Below are 15,512 nucleotides of genomic sequence, written 5' to 3' on the forward strand. Positions count from 1 at the left end.
TTTCCACTGCAGTTAACTTTTAGAATCGAATTGTTATTGCCGAAACAATAATAACTGAGAGCTAATTTAATTACTTAAGTAATTTCAACAGAGATTAGAGTTAAACTTAATATTTTAATATTTCAAGTTTATTATACTATTTTATTATATTAATATTATTATATTATATAAATTATAATTCATTGTTCTGATTATATTTGGCGACCTTTCCATTTTTAAATATTTTCGCTAGCTCCAGGGGCTGGCTTGTTAAGGTTTAATAAGTTGAAACCAATTTCGTTTTAATATTTATTCTATTTCAATATTAAACTATTTTTTCGACATTCAACCAAGGCAAACGGGATTTTAATATTTGTTTTTCATACTTCAATAACCATTTTAATTTAAATAATGATGTCTCAAACGCAAAATGCATTTAAATAAAATCTAACAACCCAATTAATCCGTAGACCTGGGGCTAAGACATCACCGTGTTTATGCAGGAAATACGGAGCCGCAAACTCGTTAAAATTAATTGGATTAAATCGGAGTGCCCATTTGACTTTTCCATTTTCAAAAGTAAATAAAATACAATATGGAAAGCTTCCAAAATAAACCTCAGCCTGTGCTAAACAGCCTACAATCAGTGTCCCCCGAACAGGCGTTTTATGACCTAATTCCTTACACGTATTTGCATAATTTTTCACTTGATTTATTTAGGCAGAAACATTAGAAAAATTTTGCCACTGGCGAACGCTCTAAATTACAGGCCCATAAATTATGCATATTTACAAAGCCTCTAGGCCATTTTCGGTCCACCGAAGAAAGAGCAGCAGAAAGAAACTGTATTTGACACTTTATAAAAAAAAAGTAGTAGAAAGAAGCAGCAGCTGTGGCAGCAGCAGTAAAACAAGGTAAATTTAATGAATGAGCGGCGCGCGTTGAAGTTGATGTATTTGTAGATGGAAGAGCGTGTGGCGTGCGACACGCAAAACCCAATTTTCAGTTCACATTTGGGGAAAAGGCAAAAAAAATTGTAAGAGACAAGCTAAATTTAAAAGCTAGGGAAAAGCCAAAATAACAAGAAGAAGGGCTAGCTGCATCACGCCGAAGATAAAATACTCTGGTACACATTTTTCTATTTCCGATTATATCCATCGGAGCTATATGATATGGTAGACCTGTTGGAAACGGACTTTCAGTTATCTTAGGAGAATAGAGAAGCAGATATAAGAGACTTATTGTTAAACATATAATAATAATAATACATATAAAACATCAGATTAATAATAGACTATTCTGGATACAAGTAAGCAAACGGCAGACAGAGAGACGGACAGACCGAAATCGAAATAAGTAGACATTCAGACAGACGAAAGCCAATTAGATATTGATATCGATCAAGATTATTTATGCGTTGCACATCTCATAACAAAACTAAAATACCGCCGACAAGAGTATAAGAGCCAAGCACAACAAACAAACAAAAGGGGAATCCGAGAGCGTTGAGACCCTATCAATAGCCACACAATTAATTTCAAGTGCTGCGGGGCAGGGTGGTGGGGCGGTTGGGTGGCGGGGCAATGGAATTCATCAAAAAATAGACAAAATAAAGGAAAATAAAAAAAATGTATGTGCGACTTGCAGCGGCCATTTGGTGTGAGTTCCGCTCAACCGGATTTCCAGTCAGCACAGCTCACGTGACAAGGCAATGGGGCCGAGCGTGGTGGTGCAGTGCGAGGTGTGGAAGGGGGAAGGGAGGTGGCTGTGGTGTTGTTCCTGCTGCTGATGACTTGAACTCACGTCATAGCTGTGGGGCAAGTAGCTAATTTTGATCAAAAATGAAATACGAGCAGCGCTTGGCAACAGATACAAATTGCAATCCATTTATATAACGTCTCACTTTGACTTCTCTAGTCGAGGGCGGCCAAAGGAAGGCGTGGGCGTCGCCCAAGAGCAGAAAAACTAATTATGTGCACCTGTAAGCCGTTATAATTGAATAACATGCAAGTGCAATGGCCATCAGCTCTAAGCGCGCCCTTCAACTATGTTGCTCAAGATGTATCTTGTATCTTGTATCTGCTAGTGGTACCTCCAAGTTCGTCTGGGATTACACAATTAATCTTTGGTGCTTGTTGTTGCTGTTGTTGTGTTGACTCCAATTAAAATTATGTTATAATTATAGTCGGCGCGCCTGGGCATCAAATTAGTTGCGCTTGCGATGTGTTTTTCCTAAACTCATCAAAACTAATGAAAATATATAGAAAATTTTGTTAACCCACATATAATTAGACGATCATTAGCCTGACAGGCAACCCAGTTACTTCCTCCATTAAACATGCCCATTGATGGCCACTCAGCACGAGCTGCACATCAACATTTTCAAGTTCAAATACTTTGAACGTAGGTGTTTCGAACTTGGCAGCTTTACGAGCTTCCTATGGTGAAAGCATAACAAAAAAAAACAACAACAAAAAATGTCAACGACAGCGTTTTGTGGGCGATTCAGTTCAATAACTGGAGAGAAATGCTGGCGGTTTTACACATCAAATGCAAGCAGTCAAATTCAATGAGAACTTTTTTTTTGTTTTGGTCTAGTATGTGGAGTAAGCCGAAAACCCCATTTAAATATTGCAGCTTTCAGCGCGCAATTTCCGTCTCTGACTAAAGCCGGAAGCATTCCACTTTTGGCCAAAGTACAAAAAAAAAAAAAATAACCGCCTGCCACAATGGCCAAGACAACAACAAAACAACATAAAAAGATACAAAGATACATACACACACAGATACTTTGGCCTCTTTAGGCGCAAACAGCATTCTGTCTGGCCCCATTTGGTGAGATCTTTAATTAGTTAATAAGTGTTGCTCTGCGAGCTGTTGCTTAGCCAGGTTGGTCAGTTTTATGGCCAACATTTGCATACGCCGCTGCCATATTGAGAAAACCAGTAACTCGGCATTTACTTCTAATCAAAATCAGAATCACAATGGCAGCAACAACAAATCAAAAAGTTATTTACAGCTAGAGGGAACATCAATCGTTAGTCGTCAATCAGTTCGTTAGTGGTTAACAGTGAGAAGTAGCTGGCAATTTCCTTTCGGTCTATCTAATCATTTGCTTTAATTAAACACACATTTACACACTAACTAACTGACAATTAAGAGCTGTGCAAATACTCTATGTCGCTGCCAGCTGGCTATCCAGCTGATGAGCTTGTCAGACGCAATCAAACACAGCTAAAGGAAGAGTGCACAAGAATCTATTGACTTGTTTATGGTGCAATGACACCAGCTGAACCCACTTCATTTCAAGATTAAGCATATTTGGCAGTTGGTAAAAACTGTAAAGCTTTAAGAGTCAAGCAATTAAGTAAAGAGCTTTTATACAGGCTTTTTAAATTAACCTTAAAGATTCAAGAAAGTTAAAAGAAAGAACATAAAGCTTCGCTAAAAATTAAAGCTACATTTGCTCCCTGCATTAATTAATAAAAAGCACACTTAAGCGTTAAAAGCTTATCTTATTTAGTCAATGATTTGAACTTTATTTAAAGCATAGGCACCTATAAAAGCTCAATTCAAATTGCAATTAATTTATTTGATTAAAAAGGTTTATGCACAGCTTTAAGTAAGAATTCTGAATGCATAGAATTGAATAGAATATTATGCTAACTAACTGACCTTACCTTATTTGAAATCTCATTAAAGCTTTAGGTGCATAAGGAGTTGACTAATTATGGACTTAATAATTCGCTTTAAACCTAAAAATCATTAGTTCTTTGAAGCTGAAAAGTAAACTGAGATTAAGCTAAAGCTTATAGAATTCGTTTCTATCCGGCTTTAAAAGCACGTTATCAAGTCAAATTAATTACTAAAAAGAATATTAAAAAAGAGAAAATATAATTAATATATAGTTAAATTAAGATTAAATAAAATAAATGACCAGAATCATCACACGCTTAAAATGCACTTTCAGCTAGTGTCATTGACAGTCGCTGATTGCAAAGATTATGCACATCAGTTGTATTTGACAAGAGCACACACAGCCAGAAATATGCTGAAGCCACTTGAGACAGCAATAACAACAATTTGTCGCTTTTCATTAAAAGGCGACTATATATATAGATAGAGGAAGAGAGAGAGAGAAAGAGGGGGAGAGGGAGAGATATGGTATATGGTAACATCCCCAACAGTTTGGGAAAATGTAAATGTAAATGCGAACACAATCAGAGCAATATGGGCACGTTTTGTGTGTGTTCAGTTTCTGTCAAACAAGTTGGGCCGCTAATCTCATAGCGATCGTAGACGAAGTAGCCCACATACGAAAATGTATCTGCAAGCAGACCTGGGCTGGGGCAACGGCAGGGGCACGGGGCAGGGGCAGACATGTATGCGCTTGTGCGCGACCGAATGTATCTTTCGGATACATTTGTTGCCGCTACAGAAATTAATACGTGCTGAACACTCCAACAGCGCACACACAACTCGCTCGGCGAGTCGGCTCTGTCGTGTCTGTCAAGTCTGCGTTTAAATTCGAGTCTGCGGTTTGCGTCTGGGCGCCGGCGCGCTCTGCTTTCCGCACGTACCTTAAAGTACGTTGGCTTCAAGCAACGGGCAACGGGCAACGTGCATCGGTATCGGTATCGGCTTAAGCTATAGCCATATAGCTAAACCTTATCTCATTTTACTCTCAAGTAGAAGTTTATGAGTGTTCCGCTTGTAAAGCGTCGTCTTTCATTACCATCCTCGTCGTGGGCGACGCTCGTTGAGACCACGCGCGGGCGTACCAAATGTGTGTGTAAATATTTATTTTGCAAAGAGGAAAAAAATTATCAAGAAAAAAAGAAAAAACCTACAGCCAATACGAAATAAAGTTGTTAAATTATTATGGCTGTAAATGCAATCTAAATACCTGTACGAGTTGCATTGCCAATAACGAAACAAGTGTAAACACGAAACGAGGCGTACACGAAAAATTCGAGTGCAAGTTTTGCAATTGTTTATGCAGCAACCGAAAAAAAACAATAACAAAGTGCAATTGTTTTTAACAAATTATGGCCTGAATGAATTACATACATGCACATACATATATGCGCAATGATTTTTGATTTCTTGTTGATTCAGCGAAACGAAATGCAACTGAATTATTTATGAGTGCAATTTGCCATTCATTCATCGCAACGAAGGCTAACTAAATATTCAATAATATATCTGTCAAAATAAAAAATATCACAACATATTTAAACTAAACGGCAGCTGCAAAAACTTATGGATTTATAGCAGCATACCGAATTTAAACAAATACAAAGGTTAGTATCTTGTTTACTTTAAGCTCGCCCCGTTTACTTTACATGTTATCGAGGACTTTTCTAGTCTTTGCCCAAGACAAACAGCTGTAAAAAGCCAACAATTAGCAATTGTTGGTCAGATAAGAAAGGCGTCTAATATTGATAATGGCAATTGGTTTTGCTCAGTGGGTAGCTCAAGAACTTATCGGCAAAAACGAATCTGTTTTAGCTCGAATCAAGTATTTGCATATTTGACAGTGGGCATAGTTGAATCATTTGTTTAGCACTTCCGGCTGTGTGAGTGTGAAATAATGGCAGCAACAAATTTGGTTTATAAATAAAACTTTCATAAAATTATGTAAACATTTTGTACACCATATTCAAATACTCTCTCTCTCCGCTTGACGGCGCATAAACATGTAAAAATTATGTGAAATATCTATATAAATGCCAACAAAAGTCAGATTCGATTTGATTTGCATAATTTTTACATGTGAACAAATAAATCGACTGTCATTTCTAATATTTGTGAGCTTGTAACTGAAATTCAAGGGAATCGAAATTAAGTTGCAACAAGAAAGTTGATGACGAGAATGCCAATACAACAGATACCCTGTAAACACGCAGGTTTCCCTCCAGTTTACTTAGAGGAATGAGTTATTAATTGTCCGAAATTGTGCGCTACATGAAATTTGCTCTGCTGGAATAAGTAGTTTGTCATGCCTGTTGGGAAAAAGTATGGTAAGCTAGTCAAAAACCTAGTTAATGCCGCTTAAAAACGAATTAAAGACCGTGTGAGAAAGGCAAGTGACCGATTGGGTCTCATGCTCCCCATTATATAGCTTATATTACGCCCTTTTTGGATACCCAAAGTGTATAAATAATGCAAACAAAGGGCGTTTGCTGTGGCTATGATGGATGATACTTTGTGTTGCTAAACAAAATGCCAGCCAGTCAATAAAAATGCATAGATGAATACACTAGCTGGGCAATAAGATAAATGGCCCAGCAGCCAACGGCTTTATCAGTCGCATAACTTTGCTGACATTCAAGAAAAATAAATATCAGATAAAAATGCAGTTGCCAATATGAAGATATATTATCATTAGCTAATTGACAATCAAGGGAAATCAAAATATTGAGATTTATGTGAATTTCTTAATTTAAATTGATGATAACTAATTAATATGCTTGTTAGAGTCTTTGGGGCTTATTATACCCTATTGCTTAAGTAACAGCTCACATTTGTTGCAGCAACGTGTTCGTGCAACTGTTGCAACAACCTTGTCAAAGGTCAAAGCGCGCTGCTATCATCGCATGCACATTTGCCCTGGAGCATAAGCTACGTTGAGTGCCTGATGCTGCTATCTTCCTCTCCTCTCCCTCTCTGTCTCTGTGGCGCATCAAATACTAATAATGCTTATGGTTTATATTTTTTATGGATCAATAAGTTTGTGTGCGTGCGGCCAAGAGCTGCCGCAGTGGTTGGGGGCAGGTTGCTGATGCGCCGGAGCCATAACAACACCAGCTGAGATCAAGGCGCTTTTAATAATCTTTAATAGGCTATATGCATGTGCCCCTGTGTGTGTGTGTGTGTGTGTGTGTGTGTGTATGTGTGTGGGCGTGCTGCAATAAAATTGCCACATGCCCCACAGAGCTTGCGGCTAGGTGTCTGCATAGCCATGTTAATGCCGCGCTTATCAAAATAACAACACTTTTTATTATTATTTATCTCGCACAATAAAAACCACAAGAACAGAAATACACTACACACACACACACACACACACACACACACACACGCACACAGACACGGAATTGTGTTTATACTTTTATCTTTATTAATTTGATTCTCCAACATCTGAAAGCTGCTCGCTGCGTGAAAACTGACATTTCCATTTGGCTTTTTATTTTCACGCACATGTTGCCGACTGGGGAAAACCCGCAAAATGAATAACAACAAAAAACTTTAACGCATCTATCCTTTTGTTGATTTGGCTTCAAGCTAACACCTGTGACTTTTTCCTCTCCCAGTACCTTTGCTCTCGCCTTTATTAATTTGCCGCTCTTTTTATGTAAATGTTGTTTGCAATTTAAAGTTTCCTAATTACTTCCAAAAGTTCCAATTGAATTTGGTTTAGTTTTACATTTCAGCTTTTGGTGTACAATAATTAAAAAAAAAAGAACAAAAATAGGCAATTTGCCGAGTTTTACAACTGAAAAGTTTCTTTAAAAGTTGTGCAAAACATTTAGCAGTAGTTGTAATTTGGTTTAAATACAAAAGTGCGTTTACCTGAATTAGTTTTGGCCATTTTAAATTAGTTTTTTAAATTTAAAAACTATTTTGCACTTGTGTTTGAGGACATTTAACATGCTTTAAAATGTATGCTTCTTGAATATTACATTTTTGTAATAAAATTGTTTTTTAAATTTATTCAGTGCCAACCCGTATTGAGCATATGTATATAAAATATAATTAAAGCTATTTTCTGTGAGCGCAACCCTTCCATTTATCTCCTGTCATATCTCTTGTATTAAAACGGAGTACAATTGGGATTTGACATAAATTGGATTATTTTATAGTTATAAAAAATGTTATGATTATAATTATATTTAAATATAAATTTTTGTATGGCTCGAATGTAAAATCAGGTGACAAGTCAGATGATATTTTAAGTAGCTTATCAGCAGCTGCCTTAACTATATTTCCAATTGTGAATTTATTGGATTAGTTGCATTAAATGTGCTAAAAGCTTAGCAGCTCGAGGAGTCGAATGTTTGCTTTATCGAAACTATAATTTATCAGACATTAGATAAGCTCGTCACATGCGCTATAAAGCCTTCCATTCAATGCAAAAAATGCGGCGTATGTATTTATAAATATACATAAAAGAGCCTCAAATTATGCAAATGCTCGTAATGTGGTGATAAGGTGCTAAAAATACTCGCTACTAAAATCTTATATTGTATACTTTATATTGTTGTTGTTGTTGTTGTTGCTGCCGCCAAACACAAATATTAACAAATTGGAGCACAGTAAAATGGAATATAAAAGGTGTTGAGCATACAACACAAAAATATATGAAACGTGCTGCTCATAAATTTACGCACGTTCGAATTCAAAACGTGCCCAAAATCTACACAAATATGAAAAGCGTCCTACACATGCAAATATCAAAATTCTGCCATAATTTTGCCTATATATGTATATACATATGTTTGGCTCGGCGTGTGGATGTGCGTGGGTATTTGAGGCCTACAAACAACAACAATCAAAGTATGAAAACATTTATGAATGCGGCTCCGGCTGTTTTCCATGCCAATAAGCTTAATGCCAGCATTTGATGTCAATTACCATAAATACTAAGTACAAATTTGTTTTCAAATAGACGAATATTGAATGCTCTGGCATATGTTGTTTTTAATATGTAAGTAAGACTACCAGTAAAAAAAGTTTATTAATTGCAACATGGAAAATATATTCAACATTAACACATATTAAAGCATCACCGAAAAGCTTTGAGCATAACTAATTCTCTTGGAAATCACATAGAAAGGCTATACAAAGGAAAGCCAGAGAGCGAGCAAGCGTGAAAGTGATAGTCAGAGAGCAGGTGCTCGCAAAAGTAGATCAGACGGGCAAGCTAGAGGAAAAGCAGCACAAAGATGGAAAGTGTGTGAGAAAAAGAAGAGAGAGAGCGAGAGAGAGAGAGAGAGAGAGTCAAAGGAATACTATCTGTAAAAAATAGTTATTTGTGTATATTATAAACAAATACTTTTGGGACTTTATATTACTCAAGTCCATGAGAATCGCATAGAAGTGTAGCGCGAATTAAAGATAAAAAATGTAACTTGCCAAAGACATTTGAGTGTATTGTAATTAAAAATTAATACAGCTGCGTCAAGTTTTTGTATTACTTAAGTTCATGAGAATCGCATAGAAGGGTAACGCACATTAAATATTAAAAATTGAACATCATGGATATACACAAAGTACTATTGATATTATGAAAATAAAATTATCTTCTAAACGCACTTCCCCGTTCAGCAAAATCATATATATTCCACAAAAGGTGATAAAATCGAATGTGTTTTTCTTAGTGCGTTACATATTTCATGGCACAACAATAATACCCAGAGCATTAAGTAATAATATGCAACACGGCACGATAAACGGGGGCGTTGAATGTCGAAGCTCGAATTAGATACATTTGAGGCTGACGCGTACCGAAGCCGGTTGGTTAACCTTGCGCCAGACATTTGTCAAGTTCAGTGCCGTTTGAAATGTTTTGCGTCGCTTTGCTAAATTAAGGAAAATCCGTTAACATTTTCAACTTTTTGCTTGCCGCAAATTAGAAAAGCAATTTTCCAGAAGCAGTCAGAGAAAAAAAAACAACGAAAGAAATGAAAACAAACAAACTTTCTGACAAGCAAAATCAATATTTGCACAATTGAAGAATTTTAAATTTGAAAGCTCGCTGAAAAAAATTCAGAATTTATCAAACAAAAATTGAATTCAGTTGCGTTGCGTATGCTGAATTGATTTAAGCCATGATTGTTATTGCCAGGCAAAACTTTCGTTTTTTTTTTCGCTCGTCTCTCTTCGCATTTGCATTTGGGGCCAAAAGTCGGTAGCTGACAGCCTGAAGAGCCACTTTGGCAGCGACAACTTCAAAAGGTTCGCCCTGAACGGAAAAAAATGGCAAACGTAAAAGCCAATTGCACAATTGTGAATTCAAACAAATTTATCAACGTGTAGCCGATTTATACATATATGTACGAGTGTAGAAAATATGGACAGAAAAAGTTGGAACAAAAAGTTGGTCCAGAGTTTGGGACAAGCAAGATATATCTGTGAAGGTGTCCAATATATAGGTGAATATACAAATAAATAAATAATAAAAATAAAAATGTATATACATACATATATATTTTTTGGACGAACAAATCTAGATCTTGACTTTGTATCTACAGGATATTCGAAATATAAGCCCACCCCGAGGTTCTCATTGAAAATTTGAACGCATCCCGACTAAGAACGTAGGAAAACACAATTGAATAATTATAAAGTCCGTTTCCCTTTACAAATTTAATGATCTAAAAAGGCTTTAATAGCTAAAAATTTTATATGCGCATTCGCTCGTCAATTTTATTTTAAATACTTCCTGCCGAAAGACATAAAAATTTAACTAAAATTGCAAACATAAAATCTTTTAATTCATTACACGTACACCTTCTGAATTTTTGCCTTATTAACTTTGTATACTAATTAGATATTTATGCTTTGGTTACAGGGCATTTTGTAGTCTATTTTGATCATTTTAAGATTTTTCATTTGTGTACAGCTTATAATAGAAATGGAAAAACAAGGCACAACTGAGCTTAATATTGTGTATAAAGCAGCTGAACCCACTTATTTATATATTTAAAAAGTAATTATATGTTAAAATCTTTTAAATAATTTAAAGCGATTTTATTTGCATTTTTCTTACCACGTGATTGGGATAAAAAACCGAACTTTACTGAAACTCGTGTTCAAATTGAAGACTTTAATATGGTATTAAAATTGAAGAACATGTGTGCTCAGACACGGTCACAACATATCGATTTTCTGCTGACCAGATCCTGCTGGCCATACATATGTGAATGTGTGTTGGTTTTCTGCAGAAATATGTTTTGGAGTTTTTTATGCCTATGGCACACATGTTTATGTGTCCGATGCGGCGCAACGTGGCCCAATAAAATTTCAGTTAACGAAAATAAACGCGCTGAGTTATGCAGCGGACCAGACCAGCAGTGGGTGGTTGGGTTGCGAATTAGGCGAAATTTGCCTCATAAGCATTTGCCGGCCAAAAGGCAGCCGTCGGCATTACCACAATTTCTAAGCCCAAATAATATATTTTGTTGATTTTGCTGCCGTTTCGGTGTGGACCCTTTTTCATACACTAACAAACGGTTAATTTAGCAATACGAATTTGTAGAACACATTTGTGCAACGAAATATATCAGAAATGTAATTGAGTGGAATTAGCTGAGTCATCTGCCTCCTACAACGTTATCAAAGATATTCAAAAAGGTATTATAATGATAACAATTTTTGATCGTCAATTTGTGAGGTTGGAAGGTATCTTGGATACGGTTTTATATGTTTATTACAAGAAAAAATATATCAAATAATTTAAATTAATAAAAACTTGAATGTTAACATAAATGAAAGAGTTTTATAAATTATAATTGGAAAAATTGAAAACCCTTTGCTAGATTTGTGTATGAAAGTTCAACTGGACAACAACGATAAATATTTAATTCTTGGATTTGGCATTTAATTGATAATATATAATCTCGAATAATTTAAATATTTTTAGACGCGTTACATATTTCAAAACATTTCATGTCTTGAATTATTTTATATATGTTATTATATCTTATATAATCTAATAAATAAATAATCGAAATAAATTAATATAAATTATTATCTATCTGTAAGAGTATATTAATTAATATCAATATACAATACTTTATTTAAGGCACATCCTAGTGCTACAAGAAAAGATTTATGACAGAATAGCACATAAAACTACCTCTGTAAGAGTATTAGAGTTTCTATGAGCATAAGTTTTCTCAACTTTCCTACGCTTATGTACGCTAATAATTCATTTTAAATGACTTCGTAACTATTTGTTTAAGCCAAAGCCCACCCCCCCCCCCCCCCTTTGTGTCCGGTTAGCCACTTTTGGAATTTCTTTATTTTTGCATTTTATGCCTTGTTCATAGCTCGCCCCTAACCCCCATTTTGAGCAGACACTCCATGCGTATACGCAATTTTATCGAGCGCACACGCGGCTTTCACTTTTGTGACTTGACAATTTAAAATCGACACTTTTATCACCCAATAACCCAGAAATTTACTCTGCTTCACTTCGTAGCATCGTAAAAAGTACAGTGTGCACAGTTTGTGATGGTCTTGGCATTGTTGTTTTTCTTTTTTGTAGTTTTCTTGCTGCTGCTGCTTGCAACACAACATAAATCATCATTTGTCATGCGAATGTCCGGTGTCTTGGCTGAGCTCGATTTAAACAGTCCAGTGGGTCGACTTAGCAATTTGTGTAGCATATCAAACGACCCTGAACTACCACTTGGTCATTCATCACTTTGGGCAAGTTTGATTTTTATTACAGCTTGCCTAATGCTCAATGAATTTGTCAATCAGTTTATGATTCGTGTAAAGAACAAAACAGTTCATAAATAATATAATATATATGTGTGTGTGTGGCGCACAGCAGTTGCATTGTTCAAATTGAATCAGCATCAAACCAATATCAAGTAGCCGCCGCATTGGCTTCCAGGCCCCCTCTGTAAATGTCAGACGTCTTCTGCAATTCGCGTGGTTGTCTCCATGTCAAACAATCAGCGTGAACGCATATGTCGTGAGGGCGAAAATCAATCAGCATTTCGAGCGATGAACTTGTCAGGCAACAAGTTGAACGAATGTCACATCTGTTGCCGCCCTTCATTACATATCCTGACAATTTTCAGCCACAAATCTGACAGCGTATCCTTCGGCTGTAAAAGCAACAAAAAAAAAAAGATTGTTTGGCAGCTAATTATTTGCTCTGTCGCGCAGTGCCCAAAAATAGATACTGTTTGAAATTGCCAAAAATGTCGAAAGTTGTGAATTTAAAATTAGACAGATGTCCAATGCCCCAACGACAGTGCCTGAAACTGCGACCTAAACACAAGCTAAGTCGATTTGGTTTTGGTTAATTAAGCGGCAACATGAGAGAAATAAACTTAAGTATGCAGCTTTAATCTTAAAGAGAAGCTGATTGCATATTGCTTTAAACAATTTACTTATTTATTAATATTAAAGCTCTATTGTAAAGCTTAAGTAAAATGGATGCTAATTTTAATTACATAAAGCTAAAATTAAAGCTGATAAACTGCTTAAACTAGAAACAATTAGTTTAAACGAAGTGTAAAGCTTGAAATAAGCTGAATTGCATATTTTTTGTGTTTAAGCTTTAATGCGCTTTCAGAAGTTTGTTCGAGTGCAGGGGCTTTCTTGATGAGCTTTCCGGCTAAATCGAGCTATATTGCAAAGCTTTCAAAGCTCTCCGTTTAAGCTGGCCCTTATTTATATCCTAGACTCGAATAGTGTTAAAATAAATGCATATTAAATATAGCTAGTTGGGTGTGAAGCAAGTTTTATATAAGAACCTCTACGCCTTCGGCATAAATGATCAATAAATACAGCCCGATAAGCTTTCAGATTTAATGTGCTTTCAAACGAAATGTCCTTTGGCTTCGAAGCACACAGGCTGATTATGATTTGCTCAATGATTGGGCGTATCAGCGAAGGCAACCGGAAGGAAGGCAACTTCAATTTGCCTGCCTGACTGGATGACTGGCTGACTAGCTGGCGCATGCAATTGACAAAATACTTACCACGAAACGCAAACGCACACGCACAACAAATTTTTATATTTTTATACTCGTTTTATATGTTTTTTTTTTTCATATTGTTATTGACGAAGCTAACGCCATCCAATTTGAACAACAATTGGACGACTTGACTTGAGTTGGAATCACCTAAGCATTTGTCGTTGTGTGTGCGTGTGTGTGTGTATGTGAGTGTGTGTGTATTCATATATAGTCGTAAAAAGCTATAGCCCTGCTCTTGAGCATTTGCCTTTTGAGCATGTCTTGGCAGTCGAAATGGGTAATCAGTTCTTCTTACATGATGCGGATTTCTTATTGTGATTTCGCTTTGAAATTTACATAATGTGGCACTGTCTTGATGCTGCCACGTCGTTTTGTCAACACACAGACACACACACATAACTCAGAGCATACAGGAAATGCGCACTACTCCCCATTCACAATTCACAATTTGTTTAAAGTGACTGCTTCAGGGGGTAACTGGCAGACACAAACAAAAATAATTTATGCAGCACAGAGCGACAAACAGAATGCTATGGAGAGACAGAGAGAGAGAGAGAGAGAAACAGGGAGAGAGGGACAGGGAGACAGTCAGTCACAGCACACACCTTGAATTGGCTAAGGCTAAGATGTTGGACCCTTTTTCTGGCATTTGCATTTAAAAGAGCTGTCTTCGCAGCGGGCTTAACACCTCCAACAGTCTCAGCTTCGCTCTTCACCTCCTCCCAGCTGTACAAACAATTAGCCGCCTGTTTACATGCATCCACAAGATGCTGGAGCCTGCGCTGGCGTAATTAGCAACGCAGCTCAGCTCAGCTCAAGTCTTGGGCGCTGGCAGGAAGGGGCGAGCCATAGCTCTCGCTCTGGCTCTGACTTGAAGAATAGTTGGAAGCAATTGTTTGTCTGTTTGCTGTCACCTTGGCAGCAACTAAGTCAACAACAAAAGACTACAGCATCAAATCAGCTGCGCGCCTGTCTGACATGAATAACAACAACAAGAACAACAACAACAGCAGCAGCAGCAGTTGCAGTTGCAGTTGAAGATACAGATACGCAGATGCAAATGCAAACGTAGCTACAGATGCCGCCTTTTTGTATACCCTGTGTCTACTGAAAATGGACAATTGGAAAATTTTTATAAGTTTCTCATAATGTAACAGACAGAAAAACATATTGATACTTTAAGTAAATATACATACAAGCATAATGTTGCCAGATTTAGAAGCCAATTTGATCTAGAGACCAAACAATGAATAAAGACCAAAACCCCGTGGAAATCTGATGAGAATATGGTATTTGAGGGTCCATTAACACATGAATTTTGACCAAGAATGTTGTTGCCAGATTTAGGTGGCAAATTAATTAGGAGGCCAAGCCATGAACAAAGACCCAAATCTCGTGAAAATCGGTTGAATTTTGACCGAGTTATGTGAATGGGAAATTTTGACCCATGTCTCTGTTATATACGAATTGGGGTAAGATTTTGACATGAAATTCGACTAAATATTTGTATTCAGATTTGCAGGCAGGATTAATCCAGAGGGAAATCCATGAACAAAAAGCCAAACCTCGTGAAAATCTGATAAGATTTGACCGAGTTATGGGAATGGGAAGTTTTGACCCACGTCTATATACGAATCTTGGGGTAAGATTTTGACATGAATTTCGACTCAAAAATATGTATTGAGATTTGAATGCAGGGTTAATCTAGAGGGAAATCCATGAACAAAAGGCCAAACCTCGTGAAAATCTGATGAGATTTGACCGAGTTATGGGAGTGGGAAATTTTGACCCATGTCTATATACGAATCT

At 36.6% G+C, this 15,512-nt stretch overlaps 2 protein-coding genes across 3 annotated transcripts in view; one reads left to right on the plus strand and one right to left on the minus strand.

Moving 5' to 3' along the window:
- The window catches only part of LOC135432415 (uncharacterized), an 86,683-nt gene that overhangs the window by 26,453 nt on the left and 44,718 nt on the right, over positions 1 to 15,512 (minus strand). The gene's annotated exons all lie outside the window — the stretch shown is intronic.
- The window catches only part of Epac (Exchange protein directly activated by cAMP), a 66,826-nt gene that overhangs the window by 10,528 nt on the left and 40,786 nt on the right, over positions 1 to 15,512 (plus strand). Inside the window, exon 1 of one of the 2 annotated variants that reach the window (XM_064688112.1) lies at positions 4,447 to 5,282. The exons of the other annotated variant lie outside the window; for it this stretch is intronic. The gene's annotated coding sequence lies outside the window, so the exon portion shown is untranslated. Of the gene's footprint in view, positions 1 to 4,446; positions 5,283 to 15,512 lie in introns of those variants that run through there. 2 annotated transcript variants of the gene reach the window in all.

This window comes from Drosophila montana, unplaced genomic scaffold (assembly GCF_035044405.1).
Source record: "Drosophila montana isolate Dmon_TW-CO22-7 unplaced genomic scaffold, ASM3504440v1 contig_3200_1, whole genome shotgun sequence".
NCBI classification, from domain to species: Eukaryota; Metazoa; Arthropoda; class Insecta; order Diptera; family Drosophilidae; genus Drosophila; species Drosophila montana.